Source organism: Microtus pennsylvanicus, chromosome X (assembly GCF_037038515.1).
Source record: "Microtus pennsylvanicus isolate mMicPen1 chromosome X, mMicPen1.hap1, whole genome shotgun sequence".
Classification (NCBI taxonomy): Eukaryota; Metazoa; Chordata; class Mammalia; order Rodentia; family Cricetidae; genus Microtus; species Microtus pennsylvanicus.
This window is the reverse complement of record NC_134601.1, coordinates 106,479,727-106,505,696: the sequence shown is the minus strand read 5'-3', so window position 1 is coordinate 106,505,696 and position 25,970 is coordinate 106,479,727. Positions and strand designations below refer to the sequence as shown.

At 35.6% G+C, this 25,970-nt stretch overlaps 2 pseudogenes; one reads left to right on the top strand and one right to left on the bottom strand.

Annotated features, from left to right (window-relative positions):
* The window catches only part of LOC142841030 (small ribosomal subunit protein uS12-like), a 334,675-nt pseudogene that overhangs the window by 75,481 nt on the left and 233,224 nt on the right, over nt 1–25,970 (top strand).
* On the bottom strand, nt 22,431–22,838 carry LOC142841483 (bis(5'-nucleosyl)-tetraphosphatase [asymmetrical] pseudogene; annotated as a pseudogene).

Here is a 25,970-nt window from a genome sequence, read left to right as displayed (position 1 = left end):
AATATTAAAAGAATAAATGGGAATTTTTGGCAAGTTGGCAGGTTAAGAAAAATACTAGATTAATGTTACTGGAAGAAAATAACATGAGTAGAAGAATTATATGTCAATTTACTTCCTATGACTAGATTTAGTAGCTATATACAGAAGCCAAGGCAAAGGCCTGACAAGTGCTAAAGGGGCAAAGTTTAATAATTCTTACCCATCATGTTTTAGAGAGACTCTGTTTATAATCCTAAACCAGGTTTGAGTTCTGTTGACTTCAAACTTAAGTCATTCAGAACTATAGTAGTACACAGTCCTGAACAAGTATATCCTCAATAGGCATATCAGAGGGAGTTCTTAAATACCCTTGTTTTTTAAAAAACATGCTAATTTATTTCTTCATTGAACTATCCCATTTCTACCAACAATTAGAAAAATCTTGAATGTTTAAACCAAAGTCATCTTTATTTTATGTAATTTCTTTATACTTGTTTAACTGAACACAGTGCTTTTAGATTTGCAAAACCCCAAAATCAAAACCAACCCAAATGAGTGAAGAATTTTTACTACTGATAGGTAGCAAAGCATAGCTCTGAAATAAGTCATGCTTTCCTCCAACAAAGAGAAGATCCAGCATTTGTTAAGGAGGCCTCTACATATTCCCATCTATAGCACCCTATTATGAAGGTAACTTCGGTGTATGTACTCAATTTAAAATACATACTTTTGAGCATGCTTAGTTAGGACCATAATTCAAAACTAAAAGACAACAGAAAATAATGGTTCCATGCTTGTTGGCACAATGTTGTAAGGGTGGTGAACACATGCTCAATAGAAATGGAAATTTGCTAGCCACCTCTCACTTCCATAATCAGTTGCCAAAGTCTACAGTGCACTAAAAGAAATAAAGAAAAGCTGGGATGACCCAGGCTTTTGAAAATATTAACTCTTTTCCAGTCCTTTGTCCTAGAAGTTTCATTACACTTGTTCTCCTTATAGTAAGAAACAGTTGAAGCATGGTTAATAAAATCTCAAAGACAGATATTGGGGTTCAATCTGAAAACCAGAAAAGCAAAGCAGCCAGCCACTTGCTCTTACCTTGACGTTAAATCAAAAATGGCAATTCTGCCTCTAGGGAACTTCAGAATAAGACTGAGCCTGCAAGCCGTCTCCTTCTGTTTTATAATCCTCTCTAGTCCAGGGATTAAGGTTATACACCATTACCACCAGGTTTCTGTTGCAATCTTGTGTGGCTATTGGGATTAAAGGTGTGTGTCATTGCTGCCTTGTCTATAAGACTTGTCATTGTGGCTGTTTTACTTTTCTTCTCCTCAGGTAGCTTTATTTATTAAAAGACAAATAAAATACCACTACATTTTCCATTTTGTCTAAAATAAAAAAGAAAGATATAACTAATATAAGAAAAGCTATATACAATAAATATAATAACTGTATACAATATATAGGCAATAAATATATCAATAGTGTCTAGTTCATTTGCATTTGACAAATTTAGAAAAAATAATTCATATTTATCTTATTTTGGTGAGTCCAAAGTCTTGTACCTTATTTATTTTCTATCATAACTTGATTTTTGAGTAAGGTAAACAAGGAAAACTATAAATATAGCTATCTAGTCTTCAATTCCCTCAGAGACCAAGAAGAAAATTATATTAACTAAGTAAGCAGGAAGTGAGAGCAAGACACTTCCAAAAAATGTGAATAATGACAGAAACAGCTGGCTTCCTGGACAGTCACCCACAGTTTCTCTGCAATACTATGCCATCCATCTTTGACCTACAGCTCCATTATATCTGACGGACTTTTCTGTGAAGGAGGATATTCTGAAGGGATATCTCTCTTTGTCTTGACACTGTTTGGCTGTCCTTTTCTTTTGCATCCTGTTTGTCTAATTAAGACAACATACTTTCAGCAGTAAAGGCAGGGTCATTTTCTTGCCCAGTGGTTTACTTTTGCCACAAAGAAAGTAAACTCCATGTGGAGTTTTTTGATGTCCATTATATTTTCTGAAGTAGATTGGTGCTGCCAGGAGAAGACATGTCTCATTGTCGTAAAAGAGACTATGTTATTAAAGCATTTTAAATGCCATATTCTGCATATCTCTGAAGTATTTGAAGATGACCTGTCTATCTAAAATATATCTTTGTTTTACCTTGAAAACATACCTAATGAGACTATAAGTTTGATTATACTAGGTGATTAACTATTAACCTATGTTTCCTTATTATCTTAAACAGTTGGCAATAATAATTTCCAAGGAGTAAAAGTTTGCATAACATTGTTAAATGAGCTGTTTACATGCAATTTTTATTAATGAGCAAGGAAAAACACCCAGGGAGAGAGTTAAAACAGCTCTTTCCCACGTCTCCTGTACTTTTATGGTGAATAACATTTTGTAACTTGCTTGAGCAAGGGAGTCCATAATTAATAACCCTAAATCATAACCCAGAAGCTACACAACTCACTCAATGGGTAAGAGTGTTTGCTTCACAAGGCTGAGGAACTGAGTTTAGATCCCAGTACTCTCCTAAAATGCTGAGTATGAGAGGTAGTGGCAGTTGGATCACTAAGGTTTCCTAGCTGTAATCCTAACTTTATTTTCAGTGAGAGACACTGTTTCAAGGGAATAAAGAAGACAGTGATAGCACAGTACACCTAAAGTCCTGTTCTGACTTCTACATGTATGCATAGGTGCATGCACAGTCATATTATTGGATAGACTCCTCACATATCACACTAATCTACAGTGTACATACATACACTCATACACATGTGTGTCTTGCAAATATCTTCATAACAGAGAGGTGGTCAGTAATGAAACAAACTTCATTTAATATGCAGATACTGAGGAGAAATAAGAATGCTCTTAATGTAGATGCATACAGGGCTTTGTAAAGTTGGAAGTGTATGTATCATATTGATATTTTTGGGTTTGGGTTATCCCACTCAGGATAGTCTTTTCTACTTCCATCCATTTGAATGTAAAATTCAAGATATCATTATATTTACCACTGAGTAGTACTCTAATGTGTAGATGTGCCACACTTTCTTTATTCATTTTTCAGTTGAGGGGCATCTAGGTTGTTTCCAGGGTCTGGTTATTACAAATAATGCTGTTAAGAACATAGTGGAACAAATGCCTTTGTAGTATGATTAGACATCTTTTGGGTAAAGTCCCAAGAGTGGTATGGCTGGATCCTGAGGTAGGTTGACTACCAATTTTCTGAGAAACTACCACACTGATTTCCAAAGTGGTTGCACAAGTTTGCATTCCCATCAGCAATGGATGAGTGTTCCCCTTGCTCCACAACCTCTCCAGCTTAGGCTATCATTGGTGTTTTTGATTTTAGCCATTCTGACAGGTGTAAGCTTGTATCTCAAAGTTGTTTAGATTTGCATTTCCCTGATAGCTAAGGAAGTTAGTTGAACATGTCCTTAAGTATCTTTTGTCCATTTGAAATTCTTCTGTTGAGAATTCCCTGTTCAGTTCAATACCCCATTTTTAATTGGGTTATTTAGAATTTTAATGTCTAGTTTCTTGAGTTTTTTTTTTTTTTATATATTTTGGATATCAGTCCTTTGTCTGATGTGGGGTTGGTGATGATCTTCCATTCAGTAGGTTGCCTTTTTGTCTTAATGACTGTGTCCTTTGCTTTACAGAAGCTTCTCAGTTTCAGGAGGTCCTATTTATTTATTGTTGTTCTTATTGTCTGTGCTACTGGGGTTATATGTAATAAATGGTCTCCTGTGCCCATGCATTCCGGGCTACTTCCCACTTTCTCTTCTATCAGGTTCAGTGTAGTTGGATTTATTTTGAAGTCTTTAATCCACTTGGACTTGAGTTTTGTTCATGGTGATAGATATGGATCTATTTCATTCCTCTACAGGTTAACATCTAGTTATGCCAGCACCATTTGTTAAAGATGGTTTCTTTCTTTTACTGTTTTTTTTGCTTCTTGGTCAAAATTCAGGTGTTAATAGGTATGTGAATTAATATCCAAGTCTTCAATTTGATTCCATTGGTCAACATCTCTGTTTTTATGCCAATACCAAGCTGTTTTCAATACTGTAGCTTTGTAATAGAGCTTAAAACCAGGGATGGTAATGCCTCCAGAAGTTCCTTTATTGTATGGGATTGTTTTGGCTATCCTGGGCTTTTTGTTTTTCCATATAAAGTTGATAATTGTTCTCTCAAGATCTGTGAAGAATTTTGTTGGGACCTTGATGGGGATTGCATTGAATCTATAGATTGCCCTTGGTAGGACTGCCATTTTTACAATGTTGATCCTAAAAATTCAAGATCATGGGAGATCTTTCCATTTTCAGGTATCCTCTTCAATTTCTTTCTTCAAAGAATTGAAGTTCTTGTCAAATAAGTCTTTCACTTCCATGGTTAGTGTTACCCCAAGATACTTTATGCTATTTGTGGCTATTGTGATAGGTGATGTTTCTCTGATTTTTCTTTTTCAGCCTGTTTACCTTTTGTATATATGAAGGTTAATATTTTTTTGAGTTGATTTTGTATCTTGCATTTGCAAAAATAAGCGGTGAGTGGGCTGTATACCTCCCAGTATCCAGCCGCCTAGCGAATCCCATAAATAATTACATGGAAACTGTATTCATTTAAACAATGCCTGGCCCATTAGTTCTAGCCTCTTATTGGCTAATTCTCACATCTTGATTAACCCATTTCTAATAATCTGTGCAGCACCATGAGGAGGTGGCTTACAGGGAAAGTTCCTAACCTACGTCCGTCTCAGGTCAGAGAATCATGGCGTCTGCATGACTTTGCTTTATTTCTCCCAGAATTCTGTTCTGTCTACTCTACCCACCTAAGGGCTGGCCTATCAAAAAGGCCAAGGAAGCTTCTTTATTTAACTAATGAAATCAACACAAAACAGAAGACCCTCCTACATCATTTTCCCTTTTTCTGTTTAAACAAAAAAGAAAGGCTTTCACTTTAATATAGTAAAACTGCATATAACAAAACAGTTATCAAGGAAGAATTACAGTTATAATATTTAGATCTATTTTATCTTTTATTATAAGTAAGAAAAACTATAACTCTATGAAGTTGTAAGTCACAAACAATCCCACACCAGTTTGGAATTATGATTATTAGAGTGGTTATTTATTTTAAGGGGGAAGAACTTAGAGATTACGGTTCCAGACAACAGCCCTCTGCGCAATTAGGAATGGAGCCTACTCACTGGAAGTGGGGCCGGAAGCCAGAGTGTGAGAAGTGGGAAGTGGCCTCTTTTTTAAAGGGAGTGAGACCACGCCCCAGTGGGCTGGTATTTCAGTGGCTATTGGCTGAAGGAGCTCCCACAACAACTATAACTAACCATTCTTCAGCTTCATCAAAGACTCCAGAAGAATATAATATTACCTAAGTAAACAAGAAGTGAGCAACTTCCAAAACTCTAGAAATGACAGAGACATCTCATTGTCTGGACAGTCACCCAAAATTCCTCTGTTCCGTTGGAGCATCCATCTTCAGCCTACAGTCCCATAGTATCTAGCAGATATTTCCACAAAGCAGGAATTTTCAGAGACCATTCAGTCACTTTCTGTGGTGTCCTGAAGAATGTCTTGCAGACTCTTTCATGAAGCAGGAACCCCAAAGTATCATCTCATCTTTAAGCAAGTTCAGCAGTCCTCTCTCTGCAAGTTCTTTGTATCCAGTTTATGCAGCAGTCCAGGCAAGAGTAGTTTCTTGCCCAAATGACTAACAAACTCCTAAGTAGCCTCTTTGATGCCCATCTTCCTCTTGAAGTAGATTGCTGCTGCCAGGAGCAGACGTGTCTCATTATCATGAAAAGCCCTGTTATTAAAACATTCAATGCCAGCCATAGTCTGTAGTCTTCGAAAGATATGAAGAATGCCTATCTAACTTAAATATGTCTATATATCCAGAAAATCCAACTAACATTACTACAAATTTGACTATCAATGACGATTATCCATTAACAACCTATATTTCCTAATTATATACTACATTTTTTTGTTTTTGTTTTTCGAGACAGGGTTTCTCTGTGGCTTTGGAGCCTGTCCTGGAACTAGATCTGTAGACCAGGCTGGTCTCGAACTCACAGAGATCCGCCTGCCTCTGCCTCCCGAGTGCTGGGATTAAAGGCGTGCGCCACCATCGCCCGGCCTTATACTACATTTTTAAATGAACTACACAATCACAATACCTCAATCAAGAGCAGAAACACATATACATATCACAAAAATTGACCTTAACTTTATATTAATAAATCAAAATTTATACCAATGTAAATTATTTTTATCTATATTATATCTCCTTTAAATGTAAAAGAACATTTATATTCAAAATCTGGGAATATGGACAGTTATTTCTCTCCAAACTTCTTCCTGCTGTATAGGGGTGCTGTTAATCAGGTCTTTTATGGTGTATCCTGTGTGCCAGGTTCATCTCAGTCGGCAGTTGAGTGAAGTAATTTTTTGAGGGTGTTCACAGCAACTTTTCAGGAGGGCATGGTTTATCATACCATATTGGGATAGAAGCAATCCATAGGGTCTCATACTCTGTGAAAACAAAAGATGACCCTCTTTTCAAAAGCATCATATCCTTAGTCCCAAATTCTGAAGTCATTATACCTTTAAAACATACATGTTGGATCAGCTTAGCAGCCCACATAATGAAATGTCTCTCTGTATTTAGCTCCTTCACAGTCAAAAAATTCAAAGAAAATACAATATACAGAATACAAACTCTGTGAATTTTCCATGTTTTGTGGCTTTTCTTTATTTCTTTTAATCTATAACTATCTATACTCTGTCTCTTTAAGGCTTTACATTTTTAAGGCATTAACTTTATTCTCTGTATTCTTTTTCTTCTCTATCCCAAGCCTACGTATGTCTATCTAACACTATGACCCATTTAGAGGTCTTTTATATCTGAATCTGTCCTATTGCATTGTCTGTAATTTTTTACTGTCCAGGAACATTTTGTTTTGTGCTTTTAAATCGCTAGGCACTTAAGAATCTAAACTGTGACATCCCTAGGTCAAAAACAGGTACTGCGGGCTTGCCGCTCCCAGTCCAACATGGCAGAGCTGCTTGTGACTCTGAATCAGTTGCGCCTTTTTGCTTCAGAGTGGTGGGCTACTCTGGATGTTGGCTCCACCTCTCTCCACTTTCAAAATGGTGAATGTCCCATTTCAGCAACTCTGGGGCCACCAGGTAGGAGCCATATTCAGCAGTTTAACTCTGAGACTGAGCGTGCAGCACAGAAACTCTTTCTATCTGAGTTACAACCAAATCGGCCATGCAGAGCACTGCACAGCCTGGAAACGTCTCTCTGTATGGCAGCAGAGATCCCTCATGCTCTCTCGCTTGCCTAAGCCTGATCCTGCCATCTGCCCAGGTGCAGGCGGGGAGCACTGAGCCATTGGCATGGTCTCAGAGTACTTTCTTCTGATCCGAATGTACACACAAACATCCAGTCCCATAAAAACCATTGAAATTCTTTATAGCTAGAGTTTGTACTGGCAGCACAGCCCAGGAAGCTGCATTTTAAAATAGTGTGGCTTTTTTTCCCCTGCCACTATTGTTGAAACAGGAAATTTCTCTATGGCATGTCCTAGCAAACAGCAAAAAGCTATGTTAAACTCTCTTTCCCTTTTTGAAAAACCCTCTCAGGTTTTTAAGTGGATTTAATTACCACGTTTGGTGCCACTCTGTAGAAAGAGGAGCAACAGTCTGTGTTCCTGGTGCCTGGCTAGTTTATCGCTGAAATAATGGTGTACATTCTACAACAAAGGCACAATGAAAGAGAGTACTAGAGCATATCTAGTAACCTGAAGCTGGATTACTTGGGTCTCTAACATATTCACTGCTCAACAGTCTTCAGACTTAAACCTGACTATTTCCTACTGGGTGTATCAGACTACATGCTTCACAGTGACACTGAGTGCAGTAGTTTGAAAAGAAAGAGACCCCAAATTAAGTGGTACTATTAGGAGGTGTGGCATTGTTGGAGTGGGTGTGACCTTGTTGGAGGAAGTGTGTTACTATGGGGGCCAGGATTGAGGTCTCTTTTGCTCACACTTCCCTCAACAGAGTCTATTTCCTGTTGCTATTTGACCAAGCTGTACCTAGCACCATGTCTACTTTAACACCACTGTGTTCTCTGCCACAATGATAACAGACTAAACCTCTGAAACTGTAAATTGCCACTTCAATTAAATGCTTTTCTTTTTAAAAAATTGCCATGGTAATGGTGTCTCTTCATAGCAATAGAAATCCTAACTATGGCATGTATTTTGTGGACACTTGGGATGGTCATGGGGCAGTTAGTCAATGATGGTCTGGTTAAAGAAGTTCATGTCTTTAACTTCAACTGAGAGTATCATAAACAAATCAGCTTCAAATATAAGCCCACAGTTAGCAAGATCAAGTACCACCCATACCTATCTCAGGAGAAGTTGATCAAGCACTGCCATGCCTAAAACATTGTGGTGATTGCCTAAAATCTCTTCTCTTCTTTGTTAGTTCCTGGGCCAAGGCTGAGAATCTTTCTATCATGGAATATCCCAGTATTGAGGAAATTGTAACCAAACACAATAAAACTACTGATCATGTGCTAATCAGGTTCCTTATCCATGGGTAGTTGGTCGTGATCACCAAGTCTGTGACACCAAAACACGTATCTGAGAAATTTAAGGTCTTTCATGTCAAGCTAAACAAGAGGACATGACTGCTTTACTTAACTACAAGAACTGAAGGATCTGTGCCACAGTGAGCTATGCAATACACAAGGATTATACATTTTGTGCAGATGTTTGAAGCTTGTAGATATCTACTTTTCCTCAAAAAATTGCATGTTCTTCCTGACTTCTTATTTGTCCTCGCAGGTACATTGTGGCCTTTCTGTGGGCACTGGACATAACCTTGTAGACCAGACAGTAAGGGTTTGTTAGCTGATGTGGGTACAGATGAGCCATGTCAGTAGATTAGTGATTTCTTTCAGTTTGTCTTTTTTCTTACCCATGACGGGAATATTTAAGCAGAATATCATTTGCTGACTAACAAGAAGCAAGAGCTATAGTCAAAGAGTACAACTAACAGTTGAATTTTGAGTATTTGGAACCTCAATCCTGTAGGGGACAAAGGACCTTGTACACTCAGATATAGGCACAGGATAAGTCAGGAAAGTTAAGCACATCACTTATCTCATCAATGAAATGAGGTGTATAGCTGCTCTTCCTGGAATTCCAGGAATGTTGTAGTTTGCAACCTGGTGACCTTGCTGTCTGGTGAGAAAGGTTTTGCCCATAATTCCCAGAGTTTTTGTTTTTACTTATATCAGAACTTTCCCCCTAGATCTTGAGCATTGCTTTTAGACCAGAAAATCCATTCTTATGAGTGATGACATTTGTGCTTTACAACAGCCTAAGTGACTTCTACATCATCTTAGGAGCAGGACAATTCTGACACTCACAGACATTTTGTTTACCCCAGTCATTCTCACTAGGTCCTAATCTTAAGCATTATTTTTTTGAGTAAAAGAGAAATCATCATATGGATAAAGTCATATGTACTTTGCTAAGAACTTCAATATAGATGTGTTTTAATATTTGTTTAACTCAGGAGTGAGTTAATTGCTACCTGAATACTTTTTTTCCCAAAATTGTGCTTTTCCTAAATATGGCTAAAGGAAAATGGTCTAGGCCAGACTCCAGAAGTGCTGGTTTAGTGCTGGTCAAAATAAAATTAGGCTGAGCTGAGTTTCATTATTACCTCACCCTGATTGTTTTTTTTCCCTTGCCTGCTGTAAAGTCTGCAGAAGAATCAGAACACAATTCTTTCAGGCAGATTTCTTTTAGCCTCAGAAAGTGCTTTTGTGAACTAGAAAGAAAATGCATTTTTTGTGTATATATGTGTGTGTGTGTGTGTGTGTGTACATATATATATGTGTGTATGTATATATGTTAAATATTACAATAGTAATTAGTAGAAAAGGAATATGACTTTTAAGGTGAAAGAAGAAGGGTATATATGGGAAGGTTTGGAGGGGCGAAAGGGAAGGGAGAAATGTAATTTTACTCTCAGTAAAAACATAATTAAAAAGAAAAAGGGATTGTGTCACTTTAGTTGTGTGTAACAAAATAAAGACATGCTTTCAGTTAAAGATATTAAGTATCATTAAATATATATTTTCAAATAAAAATTAGCTTTTACTTACAATATAAGTAATATTAAAATTTATTTACTTAAGAGATTCTAAGAAAATATGCCTTATTTTTCTCTGTTGATTGGAAACTAAATCAGTGGTAATAAATTTAGAAGTTTGAGGTGAACTTTTATGTATATACCCAAAGGATGCTCTGTTACAGCACAAGGACACTTGCTAAGCTATGTTCATAGCAACTTTATTCATAATAGCCAGAACCTGGAAACAACCTTAACTGAAGAATGGATAAAGTAAATTTGAGTATTACTCAACTGTTAAAAACACTGGCATAAAAACATTTGAAGTCAAATGGATGGAAGCAGGAAAAAATCATCCTAAGTGAGATAACCTAGACACAGAAAGTATCCATAAGTGGATATTAATTGATAAGCAAGGGATAACCGTGCTATAATACATGGGCACAAAGAGGTTAGATTGGTAACTACTGCAATTTTCATCAGAGAGCCTTCATGTAACCTCGAAACAGATGCAGAAACCCATAACCAAACATCATGCCAAGCACAAGAAACCTTGCTGAGGAGAGGGAGGAAGAATTATAGGAGCCAGGGGGTCAAAGATATAATAAAAATTCACAGAATTAACTATCCTGGGCTCATAGGAGTTCACAGAGGCTGAGCTGCCAACAAGGGAGACTGCATGGGACTGACCTAGGCCCTCTTCATATATACGAGATGTCTGTAGCTTTCTCTACTTGTGGGATTCATAGCAATGGGAACAAGGGCTGTTTCTAATGCATTTTTCTGGCTCTTAGGAACCTATTGCTCCCACTGGGTTGCCTTTTCTAGCCTTAATACAGTGGGAGGAGTTTCAGTCTACCTCAATTGATATTCCATGCTTTGTTAATACCCATGGGAGGAGTGACCCTTTCTAAATAAAAACAGAGGAGGAGAGATTTTGGTGAGGCAGAGGGAAGGATGGGAAGGGGATGGAAGGAGAGGAGAAAGGGGAAACTACAGTCAGGATGTAAAATAAATGAATAAATTTAATTAACACAAAAAGAAGTTTGAGATGAATATAATACGTTGACACATGAGATTTGCTGAAAGCTTCTTTGCTGATAGTCTAAGATGAAACAACTTTAAAATGTTCATGTGCAAAACAATGATAATGAAACATGTTTAAATATAACTATTTTAACTTTATAATGGAAAAAGTATTTACAGAACTAGAAATTCCTTAATGCTAAGACAAATCAAACAAAGATTCACTGGTCAAAATCCCAATTTCGATAAATCTTATATTTTGAACTTTTGCTTTTTAGTAAGTTCAAGTTCACAGGATGGTGTAAAAATAAAATATATTTATATATAATCCAATGACATTTTTCTTAACTATGTCATCTTATATAAGTGAAATACCCAAAGACACTTATATCATTAATTTAGTTCTACTACACATCTTATTTGACTTTCATCACTTTGTATTTAATGTAATCTCTCTGTGTATGATTGCAAGTAAGTGACTTTTAAACACACACACACATGTGCTCACATGCACACGCAAACTTTCAACTCATGTAAAAGTTGGGCAGGCCTGATACTCACCTATAATCCCAGTACTCAGTAGTCATAGACAAGAGGTTTGTGGGTAAAGTTGGCTAGAGAAATGATTGTGCATCAGTGAGCTCTGGACTTAACAAGAGACTTCACACATGCATATACATTAAAAATAAAAGATGCAGAATGAATATATGGATAAACACCATAAAACCTGCCTAAGTTAATGAAATCTACAAGAGATGTGTCATTTTTAAAAGGGTATATGGACTGAAAGTGAATAAAATAAAATAATCCATACAAGTGGCATTCAAAGAAATTAAACATAATTACATTTGACATCAAATATACATTTAAATCTGTAAATGGAAACTACGTCACTATAACATGTTAGAGAGCTCTTCATCAAGAAGACAAATTTGTAAATATATACGTGTACTTAGTATCAGAGCACATAAGTATAAAAAGCAAATATTAAATAATCTGAAGGTAGAGATAATATATAAAATCTATACTACTAAAAGACTGTAATATTCCATTTGTAAGAATACCCATATCATACAGAAAGAAAAGCCACAATCCCACTTTAACCATAATTTCCTACATATTCTGTTATGGTCATTCTTCTACTTTATTTGTTTCTCAGAAAAAATGTTGGAGACTTGCATGCATTTTAAAATTTTTAGTATCACACATTCAGCAAAGTATATGTATACAATACTAACTCACAAAAATCAGTACCCTTTCTATATGCAAATGATAAATTTTCTGAGAAAGAAGTCAGGGAAGCAACACCATTCAAAATAGACTCAAATACTATAAAATATTTTAGGGGTATGTCTACCAACGCAAGTTAAAGACTTGTAAGATAAAAACTTCATGTAGGTCCTAGGTCCTCCCCCCTCCGTCCATATCTAGGAAGGTGAGCATCCAAATTGGCTAGGCTCCCACAAAGCCAGCACATTACATAGGATCAAAACCCCTTGCAATTGTCCTTGGCGTCTCATCAGCTCTCATTGTTCGCCATGTTCAGAGAGTCCGGTTTTACCCCATGCTTTTTCAGTCACAGTCCAGCTGGCCTTGGTGAGCTCCCAATATATCAGCTCCACCCTGACTGCTCTTTGGACTGGAGAGGGAGGGGGAAAGGAGTGGGGGGAGGGGGAGAAGGATGGGAGGAGGGGGAGAAGGGTGGGAGGAGGGGGGGGAAATGGGAGGCTGGGAGGAGGTGGAAACTTGTTTTCTTTTTTCTCATTTTCTCAATAAAAAAAAGAAAAAAACAAAAAACAAAAAAAAAAAAACTTCAGGTAACTGAAGAAAGAAATTGAAGAAAATATCAGAAGATAAGATCTTCCATATGCTCATGGATCAAAAGGATTAACACAGTAAAAATGGCCATGCTACCAAAAACAATCTACATATTCAATGCAATCTCCATCAAAATTTGAATGCAATTTATTTAGTCATTGAAAGGATAATCCTCAGATCCATGTGGAAACACAAAAAGTCAAGATAACTAAAACCAGCTGGATATTTGTATATAGAAGAATTCATATCTATCGATCTGCATTAAATTCAAGTCCAATTAGATCAAAAACCCCAACATAAAACAAGATACACAGAAAGTGAAAAATAGTCTTGAACTCATTGACACAGGAGAAGACTTTCTGAACAAACCACCATTAGCACAGAGACTAAGAGCTATAATTAATCAATGGCATCCTATAAAACTGCAAAACCTCTGCCTGGCACAGGACATTGTTATTCAAACATCGGCAGCCTAAAGAATAGGTAAATATTTTTACCAGCTACAGATCTGATAGAGTGCTTATATACAAACTATACAATGATTTCTGGAAACTAGGTATCAAGACAAAAATGCCACAATCTAAAGAAATATTAAAAATCCTTAGTCATCATGGAAATGCAAATCAGAACTACTTTGAGATTCCATTTTATATCTGTTAGAATTACTAAGATAATTATATACGTGATAATTCATCCTGGCAAGGATATGGAACAAAAGCAGCATTCATATGTTATTATTGGGCATGAACATTTGTAGAATCACTATACAAATCAGTGTGGTGGTTCCTTAGAAAGATGAGAATTGATATTCCTCATGATCCAGTTATACCACTCTTGGGCATATGCCCAAAAGTTGCTTTATTATAACACAGAGAGACTTGGGGAAACATATTCATTGTTGTTCTCTTTATCATAGGCAGAATTTGGAAACTATTTAGATGTCCCTCATCATAAGAATGGATAAAGAAAATGTGGTACCATTACATAAAGGAGTATTTCTCAGCCATTAAAAATGACATCATACAATTTGTATCAAATGGATGGAAATAGAATAAAATTATCCTCTGTAAGGTTACCTTTGATCCAGAAAGACAAATATGGTATGTACTCACTTTTATGTGAGTATTAGATTTTAATTCAGTCTTTTTTTTTAATTTATTTATTTATTAAAGATTTCTGTCTCTTCCCCGCCACCGCCTCCCATTTCCCTCCCCCTCCCCCAATTAAGTCTTCCCCCAGCCCGAAAAGCAATCAGGGTTCCCTGTCCTGTGGGAAGTCCAAGGAACCCCCACCTCCATCCAGGTCTAGTAAGTTGAGCATCCAAACTGCCTAGGCTCCCACAAAGCCAGTGCGTGCAGTAGGATCAGAAACCCATTGCCATTGTTCTTGAGTTCTCAGTAGTCCTCATTGTCCGCTATGTTCAGAGAGTCCGGTTTTATCCCAGGCTTTTCCAGACCCAGGCCAGCTGGCCTTGGTGAGTTCCCAATAAAACATCCCCATTGTCTCAATGTGTGGGTGTACCCCTCGCGGTCCTGAGTTCCATGCTCGTGCTCTCTCTCCTTCTGCTCCTGATTTGGACCTTGAGATTTCAGTCCTGTGCTCCAATTTGGGTCTCTGTCTCTGTCTCCTTTCATCGCTTGCTGAAGGTTAATATTCAGGAGGATGCCTATATGTTTTTCTTTGGGTTCTCCTTATTTAGCTTCTCTAGGATCACTAATTATAAGCTCAATGTCCTTGGTTTATGGCTAGAAACCAAATATGAGTGAGTACATCCCATGTTCCTCTTTTTGGGTCTGGCTTACCTCACTCAGGATAGTGTTTTCTATTTCCATCCATTTGTATGCAAAATTCATGAAGTCCTTGTTTTTTATTGCTGAGTAGTACTCTAATATGTATAAATTCCATACTTTCTTCATCCATTCTTCCATTGAAGGGCATCTAGGTTGTTTCCAGGTTCTGGCTATCACAAACAATGCTGCTATGAACATTGTAGAGCATATACTTTTGTTGTATGATAAGGCCTCTCTTGGGTATATTCCAAAGAGTGGTATTGCTGGGTCCAGGGGTAAGTTGATCCCGAATTTCCTGAGAAACCGCCATACTGCCTTCCAAAGAGGTTGCACAAGTTTGCATTCCCACCAGCAATGGATGAGTGTACCCCTTTCTCCACAACCTCTCCAACAAAGGCTATCATTGGTATTTTTGATTTTAGCCATTCTGACAGGTGTAAGATGGTATCTTAAAGTTGTCTTGATTTGCATTTCCCTGATCGCTAAGGAAGTTGAGCATGACCTTAAGTGTCTTTTGGCCATTTGAAGTTCTTCTGTTGAGAATTCTCTGTTCAGCTCAATGCCCCATTTTATAATTGGGTTGATTAGCCTTTTACGGTCTAGTTTCTTGAGTTCTTTATATATTTTGGAGATCAGACCTTTGTCAGTTGCGGGGTTGGTGAAGATCTTCTCCCAGTTGGTGGGTTGCCTTTGTGTCTTAGTGACAGTGTCCTTTGCTTTACGCTTTAATTCAGTATTAACCATGCTATAACCCATAGAATAGAAGGTAGGTATAGATTAAGCGGCTAGAGTGAATAAGTAGATTTTATTAGGAAAGGGAAATAGAATAGATATTTATGAATAAATGGGGATCTGAAATTGGGGGATCAAATAGGAATCAGAAAGGTAGAAGGGATAGTTGGAAGGAATATGAGAGAGCTAAAATTAAGTAACAACTGAGGGGTAGTATTGAAACCTATTATGGCAGATACCTCCATATATATATATATATATATATATATATATATACACACACACACACACACATATGAAGGTGATCTAAATGAAACTCAAAGTAGTAGGGGAGAGTGAGTATCAACTGGTCATCTCTTGTCACCATTGAAGTTCTGTGGGTAAGGAGGACAAGAGGATCTGGACTAACTTAGAAAAGGGAAAGACTATGATCAAAATATATTTAAATATAAACATCTTTTTAAATAATAAAAATTTAAAAAAATCACATTTGTGCGTGTGTGTGTGTGTGTGTGTGTGTGTGTGTGTGCGGTTATGCAGGCATGCATCTCAATATATATATGAGAATGTCAGAGGACAGCTGTTGGGAGTCACTTCCCTTTCTACTGTGTCTCAGGATTCCAACTCATGTCATTAGCTTTTGTGGCAAGCTCAGACTAGTTATAAGCTGAATTTGGGAATATTCTTTAACACAGAATCACATTCTATATCTTAGGCTTCACTCCAACTTGCAATAATCCTGCTGCATCAGCTTCCAAAGTGCTGGGACTATAAATATCAATTAACATGCTGAGATTATTACTGAGAAATTCTTACAAGTTTTTTTTCAATTTTATTTGAATATTTTCATAAAGGTATTATTTTGAACATCTATTTTTACCATATTAATTTAGTTTGGCAGTGTAATGTTAAGACAAATAAGACAAGTGATAATTTATATGCCCATTTTGCCAACATTTCTTTTGTTTGAACTAGCTTTGTTTCTTCAATATTCATTAAATTATTATTTACAAAGTAAGAGTTGTTAGATGAATGCTTCAACAACAGGAATACTTGTAATTGTCTTTATTACATACTTGTTTATATGTAGTGATGAGCTACATATAGGAAATCTAGGGTTTTCCTATAATTGAGTTGGAATGCCATGGAATCTTAAATTTTGATGGCAGTTTTGGCTCTTTCCCATATGGAGATTAATTTTGTATACTACACAACTAATGAGATCAGTAAATTCCAATATAACCATACCACATGCCTTAGTTTATCATTCTGAGTTTTGTTTGCAGTGTTCTGCCACTCTTTATGGAATTCTTTTATCTTTCTATTGAAAATGTGCACCTCTTTTACTTTCTACTTTTTGAAAAAATCAAATATTATAAGACCTATTGTGGTTTAAATGTGAAAAGTATTCTCCTGCTGATTTTCATTATTTCATATTTCATATTCTCCTGTAAAATTTCATTTTGAATTTTTAAGCAAAGATTTTTTTTTTTACATACCTTGAATTGCTTATCGTGGAAAGTTTGGTATAGTAATGAATTATCTAGTAAAGTTTTTTTTTTCTGTATTTTTCTAGACTATAAGGTCTTTCAAATCCTTGAAAATATTCTTAAATGCACTTTAAATCTTATCTAATAGGAAAGATATAAGGAAAGGAAATATCATTTAATGAGTACTTAAAGAGCTCTACAGATATACAGATTTCCACTGTTACTAAACCCCCAATGGTGTGATTTACCACAGAGGAGAAAGCAAAATCAAAGAAAATCATATATCAGTGAGTAACAGAGCAGAGCTTAGAGCCTGAGCTATGTGGTGACAAAATCTCAACAACAAAGAATGTTGATTACATCCAGTTTGTGCTAATGCTTCTCAGATCTCACTCATGTGCAGGAACTGAATCATTTTTAAAGCCTTCTGTGATACTTTGATAGTATTTATCCTGATTGTTTCATTGAAAGACTGACTAATTCAAATAAAGTAGAAATATTTCAGCTTTATTTAGGTAACAAAAAGGCAGGATTTTTGAACAATTTTGTTTTGAGATTGGTTCAAAGTAGTAAGCCTAGTCTGAAACTCACTATGTCGTTGATGAGGACCTTTACCATCTAAAACTCTTACATCTGAAATATCAACATGCATGGTTAAACAAAAGAATGAAAGAAATAAAAATAAAATCTCTAAGACTTGTATTATGGTCAACATATTTAAAAGGCCATTTAATTAAGAGGTTACATAAAAGAAAACACAAATCCTATAACACTAGTACCAACAGTAAATAATGTCATGATTATGTAATCATATACAAATTTTCCACTTTGTAAGATTAGGTTGAAAAAATGCTAGAAGGTGAAGTTTTCAATAAATATTTCTACTGTGTATTTTGGGCATATGGTAAAATGTATAATGCCTTTTAAGTTTTCTCTGGATATTTATAATCTTTTGTTTGACGGTTTCATGTTCACATATTCCCAAGTATACTTGACTTGTATTTATTTAAATATTTATCATTATGTAATTATGCAAAAAAAAACTTTAAAGAGAAAATGTATTTTATAACACATATATTACTGAGATATATTGATTTGAATCAATTAAAATGTTTTTTCTTTCTATTTAATCTTCTCTTATACAATACATCCCAACTACAGATTCTACTCCCTCCACCTCCTCTCATTCTCCCCCACAACCATCCACTCCTCCTCTATGACACTTCAGAAAAGAGTAAGCCTCTCAGGGATATCCACCCAACTAAGCATAGCAAGATTGTAGTAATAGGGGCGGCGGGGCTGCGTCCCCAACACCCCAGCCGCCTGCTCGGCTAGCTTTTGCCCCCAAATAACAACACACAAACTGTATTCATTTAATCAGTGCTTGGCCCATTTCTATCTAGGCTAATTCTCACACATTAATTTAGCCCATTTCTAATCATCTGTATAGCGCCCCTAGGTGCGCTTACCGGGAAGATTCCAGCCTCTGTCCATCCTGGGTCGGAGCTTCATAGTGTGCGTCTGCCTGGGAGCTGGGAGCATGGCGTCTCTCTGAGGCATCTGCTCCGGAGAGGAGAGCTGTCGAGTCTGACCTCACTTCCTCTTCCTCCCAGCGTTTTGTTCTGTTTACTCCTTCCACCTATCTTCTAACCAATGAAATGGGCCAAGGCAGTTCCTTTATTAGCCAATGACCTTCCTCCATCACAAGATGCAGTATTGCTAGACACAAACCCTTATATCAATGCTGGACATGGCAACCTAGTAGGAGGAAAAGAGTCCCTAATATCAGACAAAAGAGAGATACCTCCACTCCCACTGCTAAGATTCTCACAAAATTTTCAAGCTAAACAACCATAGCATATATGTACAAGTCCTAATACAGACCCATGCAAGCTCTAAGATTATCACTTTATTCTCTGTGATTTTTCTATGAGCCCTGTGTAGTTGATTCTGTGGGCCATGTTCTCTTGGTGTCCTTGGCTCCTATAATCCTTCTTCCTCCTCTTTCATAGGGTTCTGCCTAATGTTTGACTGTGGTTCTCTTCATCTGCTTCCATTAGCAGTCTGAGGAAGCCTCTCTTCCAATGATTGGACTAGGCACCAATCTATAAGTATAGCAGAATATCATTAAGAATAATTTTATTGATATTTTTGGGTGGTTCCTAAGTCTCAGGGCTGTTCAGCTTCCGCTTCCTGGCCACCCAGACAGGGTTGGGCATAGGGACTCTCTCCTGGAGTGGGCTTCAAATTAGACCAGTTATTTGTTGGCCACTCCCACAAGTACCGATTCACCATCATTGCCCCAGCATATACTGCAGGCAGGACAGTTTGTACATTGATTTTGTGGCTGGGTTAGTGCCTCATTACCACAACTGAATGTCTTTCCTGGTTACAGAAGATAGCTGGTTCAGGTTCCGTATCCTCCATTACTAAGATTCCTTGCTTGGGTCACCCTGATAAGTTCCAGGAAGTTTTCACTTCACTAAGTCTCTCTTCATTGCCTACAAAATACCACCCATTTCCAGTCATGCCTCCCAATAGTTTCTCCCCATTTCCCTTTTCCCCACATGATCCCTCTTGTTCACATGCCTGCCTGCCTATACTTTTTCACCTTCTCAGGGTGATCCATCTGTTCCCCTTAACGCCCTCTTTGTTACTTAGCCTTTCTGGGTCTGTGGATTAATTATAATGATTGTCCTTTAATAACAGCTAATGTCCACTTATAATGGAGTACATACCATGTTTGTCATATTACCTCACACAGGGTGATATTTTTCTAGTTTCATCCATTTGCCTGCAAATTTCACAATGTTGTTAAGAGCTGTGTAATCTTCCGCTGTGTAAATGTACCATATTTTATTTATTCATTCTGTACTTAAGGGAAATCTATGTTGTTTCTAGTTTCTGGTTATTATAAATAAATATGCTGTGAACATGGCTGAGCAAGTGTCCTTAGTTCAACAGTTAACAAGTGGTCTTCTTCAATGTTGATTTTATTAATTATTATTTAGTTGAAATATTTATTGTTGAACATTTTCTCAGTTAATTTGTTCTACTTACTTTTTTAAAAAATTATAATTTGTGGTTTTAAAAGACTGGAAAAAAGGTGCACTCAGAATGTAGTTCAGTGAAACAACTCTATCTAGTAAGTGTAGTGACCTGGATTTTCTGATCAACCCTAAAAGGAGTTAACACAAAAAAGGTGGGTGGTATCAGAAGGCATGACGTGAAAGACATAAAGAATAAATAAAAAGAAAGTTATAACAAAACTAAACAAAAATTGTGATCTAGTTATTTAATTTTGAAGTAATAGATAACTGCAAATCATTTGTGAAAGGAAGATATTTGAGAGGTTTTCAGTAACATTAAAACCAAGAAAAATTTAGGTTTATTCATAGTCTTAATGTTTTTTTTAATTTATTTATTTTATTGATGATTTCTTGACATTATATATTACCATAAACTGCAACTCACAGTCCATATATAGCTCACAGTTTCATGAAATTTTTTTCATTTATTTTATTTTATAAAACAATCTTCTTATTTTACATACCAATCCCAGTTTTCTCTTTCTCTCCTCCACCTGCTCCCCTTCCTTCCCCCCAACTCTACTCCCCATCCATTTCTCAGAGAGGGTGAGGTAGTCTTAATGTTTTAAGCCTTGAAATATTTTACAACTTTATTTAGCACCACATTATCTTGTTTGTATTAGAGAGCACAACCAATTATAGTGTTAATACCACATCAAACATTGAAAGTAATGTGATGAGAAAGGGAAAGATTATAGTCATGTCTGATTTATAAATTTTGTTATTCTTTTACTCTCATTCATTGTGAATAGAAAAACTGACACACTGATGAGCTGCTTTTATATTTAACAGGTTGGCCAAGACATTTAGCATAGACCAATGTGTATTTGAATCTCTGTAGGTTTATATGTTTATTTAAATATATAGACTATGGAAGGCTGCATAGATTCTAGTGTCCAGTATCATTAGAAATGTTTGTGCTTTATGTGATTTTGCATCACATGGTAATAATCTTGAACTTCAATAATAGGAATTTCAAATCAGCCTTTTATTGGAGCACAGAGAATGGCAAGAGGCCATTTTCTCATTTTATTTAGCTCATTTATCTGAGAAAAATATCAGAAATAGTTAACTAAACATATATTAAAATATTGTAAACTACCCATTACTTGTCTCGTCATTTTATTTGCACTGGTTATTATTAAAATTTCCCATAACTTTAATCTTGCAAGACCTTCAAATAAAATTCATAATACAAATTTCATTTAAACACTTGAGTATTTTTGGAAATAAGAGAATTATTAAATAAGAGTCTATACACTGGATTGTTAAATTCAAAATGACATTTAAATTAATAATTTGTTATTGGCTTTTTATTTGTAACAATCTTTAATCTCTGTGGCAAATAAAAATTTGATGAGCTGAAGAGGTAACACAACAATTAAGAGCAGAGCACCTGGTTCTATTTTTAGCACCAACATGAGGGCTAACAACTGTCTGCTACTCTAGTCTGATAATACCCAATGCCCTTTTCTGGCCTCTTCAATATCCTACACATAGGTTTTACATATATAGACGAGCACGCACACAGGTACCCTAAAAATGAATTAATAACGAAAAATTCTATGAAAATAATTTAATATGATTGATAGGTATACATGCACATTTTTTTGAAAATACCTTTTCTTAAATTGTTAATTTCTAATGAGTCAAGGCAATTTTACAAGAATAATATTAAAAATAATGCCTTTTTAATGTTTTAGATAATCATAGAAAAAGTAAAAAAATTAAATGTATTCATTCATCAAACGTTCCTATATATTATTACCGTTTCAAATCAGCATAAATATAGAAACATGTAGGAAAGTGTCCCACACCTAGTACTAGGGTTAGGATTACTAACATTTGGCTTCTTAGAGAAGCATTAACCACCCTTTGACATTATCTTTGTTCAACTGTTTTGGCTTGCTTTATCTACCTATCTCTCATATATCCATCTATCTATCTATCTATCTATCTATCTATCTATCTATCATCTTTAACCTGCTTAATGTTTATTTGTAGAGTACAAAGATATACATAATGGGGCTGGTATTTTCAAACTTTTACCCATTTTGATGTTTTTTTTAAGCTAAAATTTTCACTTACGGTTTTCTGTTTAAAGTGATTGTATTCTATGCTAGAGATTGAATCCAGGGCTTATGGGCTCTCACCTGAGTCCTAAGCTAATTTTAATTTCACCATCCTATTTGGTCTTGACTGTAACAAACCAAAGATCAACTATCCTTTCCCTGAATGGAAAGATGGGTTCATCTCAAGACCCTTGAGGATACTGTGAAAGAATAGCATACTATGTGTTTGGCTCAGGAGGGTGTAGGGCAGAGAAATGGGTCCTCTTGAAGCAGTGTCCTCATCCACTTGAACTGAACAAATAGCAGGCCTCATCCAACCCTAGCCAGATGTGCTTGATGCTCTGAGGAGATATAGATCAGTACCTCATAGTCTTTCAACTCTTCCAACTAATAAATGATGGTTTTAGGCTTTTTCATGTCACCATAATTGAGCTCCGTTCTGAACCTCTTAATTAAAATCAAATGACTTGCTTCTATGCCTATTTCTTCTTGAGTCTTTCTCAGATTTTTTCTAAACCATTCTCTCCAGGGTCCTCATGGCCTTTGGAAGTAATCCAATAATGAATGCTATATGCTGTGGTTCATCTTGGGAATAAGGCATCTTTGGAAGGCGATTAAGCCACATACCCTCAAGGTCATGAGCTTTCTACAGCACAGAGGCACTATGCAAGACTTGAACCAAACTCTTTTACATATTATATTTTAATATGCTTATGAAATGGGAGGTTTCCATATGGGCTTATCAAACACTTTAATTTTGGTTACACTTCCCTTATGCTCCTACTCAGAGTTCATTTTATGAACAATATTTTTAACTTTTTCTTTTTTTGATACTATAGTAGTAACATTTAATCACTTTCCTTTCCTACCTCCAAATTCTCCCATATATCTGTTTTAGCTCCCCTTCACATGCATGATCCCTTTTTTTGAATTGCTATAGCATGCATAAATGTAAATGTAATACATATTCCTAAATGTAATCTATCCAATCTGTATAATGTTACTTGTATGTATGTTTTCAGGTGACTTTTTTGATATTAAAAGGTATTTACAATCAACTTTAAAAGTGTTTCTCCCCTAATTTTTGTGTGAGTTAATTCCTCTTAACACACACACACACAGGCACACACACACACAAACACACATACACAAACAAAACATATGTAAATTTCTCATAAATCTGTGGTCATTGTGGTTGGAATAAGTAGAAATACAGGGCTATTTAATTATCTTGAAAACATGGTGATTATAAACTTATAGACAAATTTTGGAAGTCAGACTTCAAATGTATACTTCAAATGAGTATTTTTTATTTCTATACAAATTACTCTGATAAATTTGGATAAAATAATATGTTTCAGAAAAGCACTTATATGGGTAGATGTTAGCATGAAAGTAGAAGTGAAGTTATTTGGAAGCACTAGAAGGGAAGGACCCTGAAACGATAAGGTGGCAGGATATATTTGAAGGAATATACTCAAAATACACTGCATACATACAAAAAATGCCCTGAAGTTACCCAATAATAACAAATTAAAAAAATGTTTTCCAAGCTATGAAATACAGATGTAAGCTTTGAAATAGTTTTATTTCAATAGTCATTTCTATACACATTAATGTTCTCCCAAAATGTATTTCATCTAAAAGTGATATGCATTAGGAAATATACCCTCCAGTTTATGTTTATATATGTAAATTATAAAAGTAATAGCAGAAAGTTATCTTAATATAGAGGAGAGAGGTGGGGGGAAGGAAGGGGTTGGAGAAGAGAAAAATGTATAGTGCAACAAAACCAGTAAACGTAATTGATAAAAAAATATTAGCATTATTAGAAATGATTATTACCTTCAGATTAAAATGATTTTATTAGAGAAAATTCTTATTATATTTACAAATATGCTATTTTCAGAGTCAGATCTTTTATATATTTGATATATATCTATCGATATCTGGTATCTAGACTAAAAGAGTATCATAATAGAATTGAGTATCTGAATTCACATTTTTAGAATCCAGAAGAAAGAAGTCTTGATCTGAATTAATTTGATGAGTATAGTTATAAATGTCTTTTCCATATATGTTTTAAAATTTGAAATTGTCCTTCATATTAAAATGTGTTGCTTCTACTCATTATCAGTCAAGGTAATGAAGTAATAAACACTCAATAAATTAGATTAAGTTTCAGCAAAATTGATAATACAACAGAATCTAAATAAATAATAGTCTGTTAGAATATAAAAATAACGACTCCATATAACCAATTTTATGCCAGTTTTACATGTTAAAGAGCATGATCACAAAATCTGCCTGATAATTTTTCAAACCATTATCGTTTTTATGTCTATTAAATTATATTAGGTGTGACTTTATTGTGGATAGTACTTTTGATGATGTTCAAATTATATAACCACTGGCCCTTTTTCTATAATTCTCATTTCAACTAAGAAAATAGAGCATAATATTATATTATTCCATAATATTGATTGACTTCTAATAGTAACTTTGAATTGCCTATTTCCTATTTTTTAGTTATGAATCAGTATCAAGCCAATAAAGAATTCTACTCATTGATTCTAGAGGAACTAAAATATTGTTTAATTTAATTTATTTAAGTAGTTTCATCACTCTATGACAAGAACTGTCAACACAATGTTGACATTTCAATCCTATGCTGTGTTTTGTTTATTGACAATGGTAGCAATGCTATTGCTGTGACAAAACTATTTGAATATCTTCCTTCTCCACTGTACCCTGTTCTCCTTCTGTGCACTGTTTCCAAATTCCATCTGTTCTCTACCCCCAGTGACATAATGTTGTGAAAAAATAACATGTTACTTTCAAAACTGAGAAGTACAATCCACAACAGTGAAAGTTTTTATTTCTGATTTTTTCCATCAGTTCTATATGGAGATCATATTGAAGCCTGACTTTATGATTTTCTGTCAAAGTTCTAATATGTATTTTCTTAACAGAGTGTCTGTATTTGATATTTACCAGTAATTTAGAGGGGAGTTATAGTTCCATATTCTCTACCATTCTTTTCTAGACAATCCCTGCTTCCGAAAAAACTTATCCATAAATCTATGATTTCCTTGGTACCCATCATCCCCCAATATTGTTAAACTCTAATACCACAAGGGAGTCTTAGGATGTGAGCTGTTTATTTCTCCATAGCAACCACTGTCCTTAAATTAAAGATGCTAACCTCAGCTCTTTGTCTTTGGACTATCTCGGGCTGAAGATAGATCTGAAAAGATCATGGTCAAACAGTGCTTAACAATATGCCAATACACTCACTTTTAAGTGAGTAATTTGAGGTACTTTTTTGTGTTCCCCCATGATACTGAAAAGTTTCGATTTCTTATAGTATTAACCTTATCAATAACACATACTATGATAGCTCTCTGCTTGTCTCTATCCTATAACGGTATCTGTTGCAATCATGTCCCAAATACTTCTGCCTAAATTGCATTTCCCAATATTTTACATTGACAATATCAACTGCAATAGAACGAACATGCATTTCCCTCAAAACTTCATTTGTAAACATCTTAAATCCCAACCTAGTGGAAGTAGAAGGTAGACTCTTGGGGGAGACATTTAGATTGTGTAGTCATCATGAATTAGACTATTTTCTCTATCACTTTTTTTTTTGATTTTGAGAGAGGGTTTCTCCGTAGCTTTTTGGTTCCTGTCCTGGAACTAGCTCTTGTAGACCAGACTGGCCTAGAACTCACAGAGATCCATCTGCCTCTGTATCCCAAGTGCTGG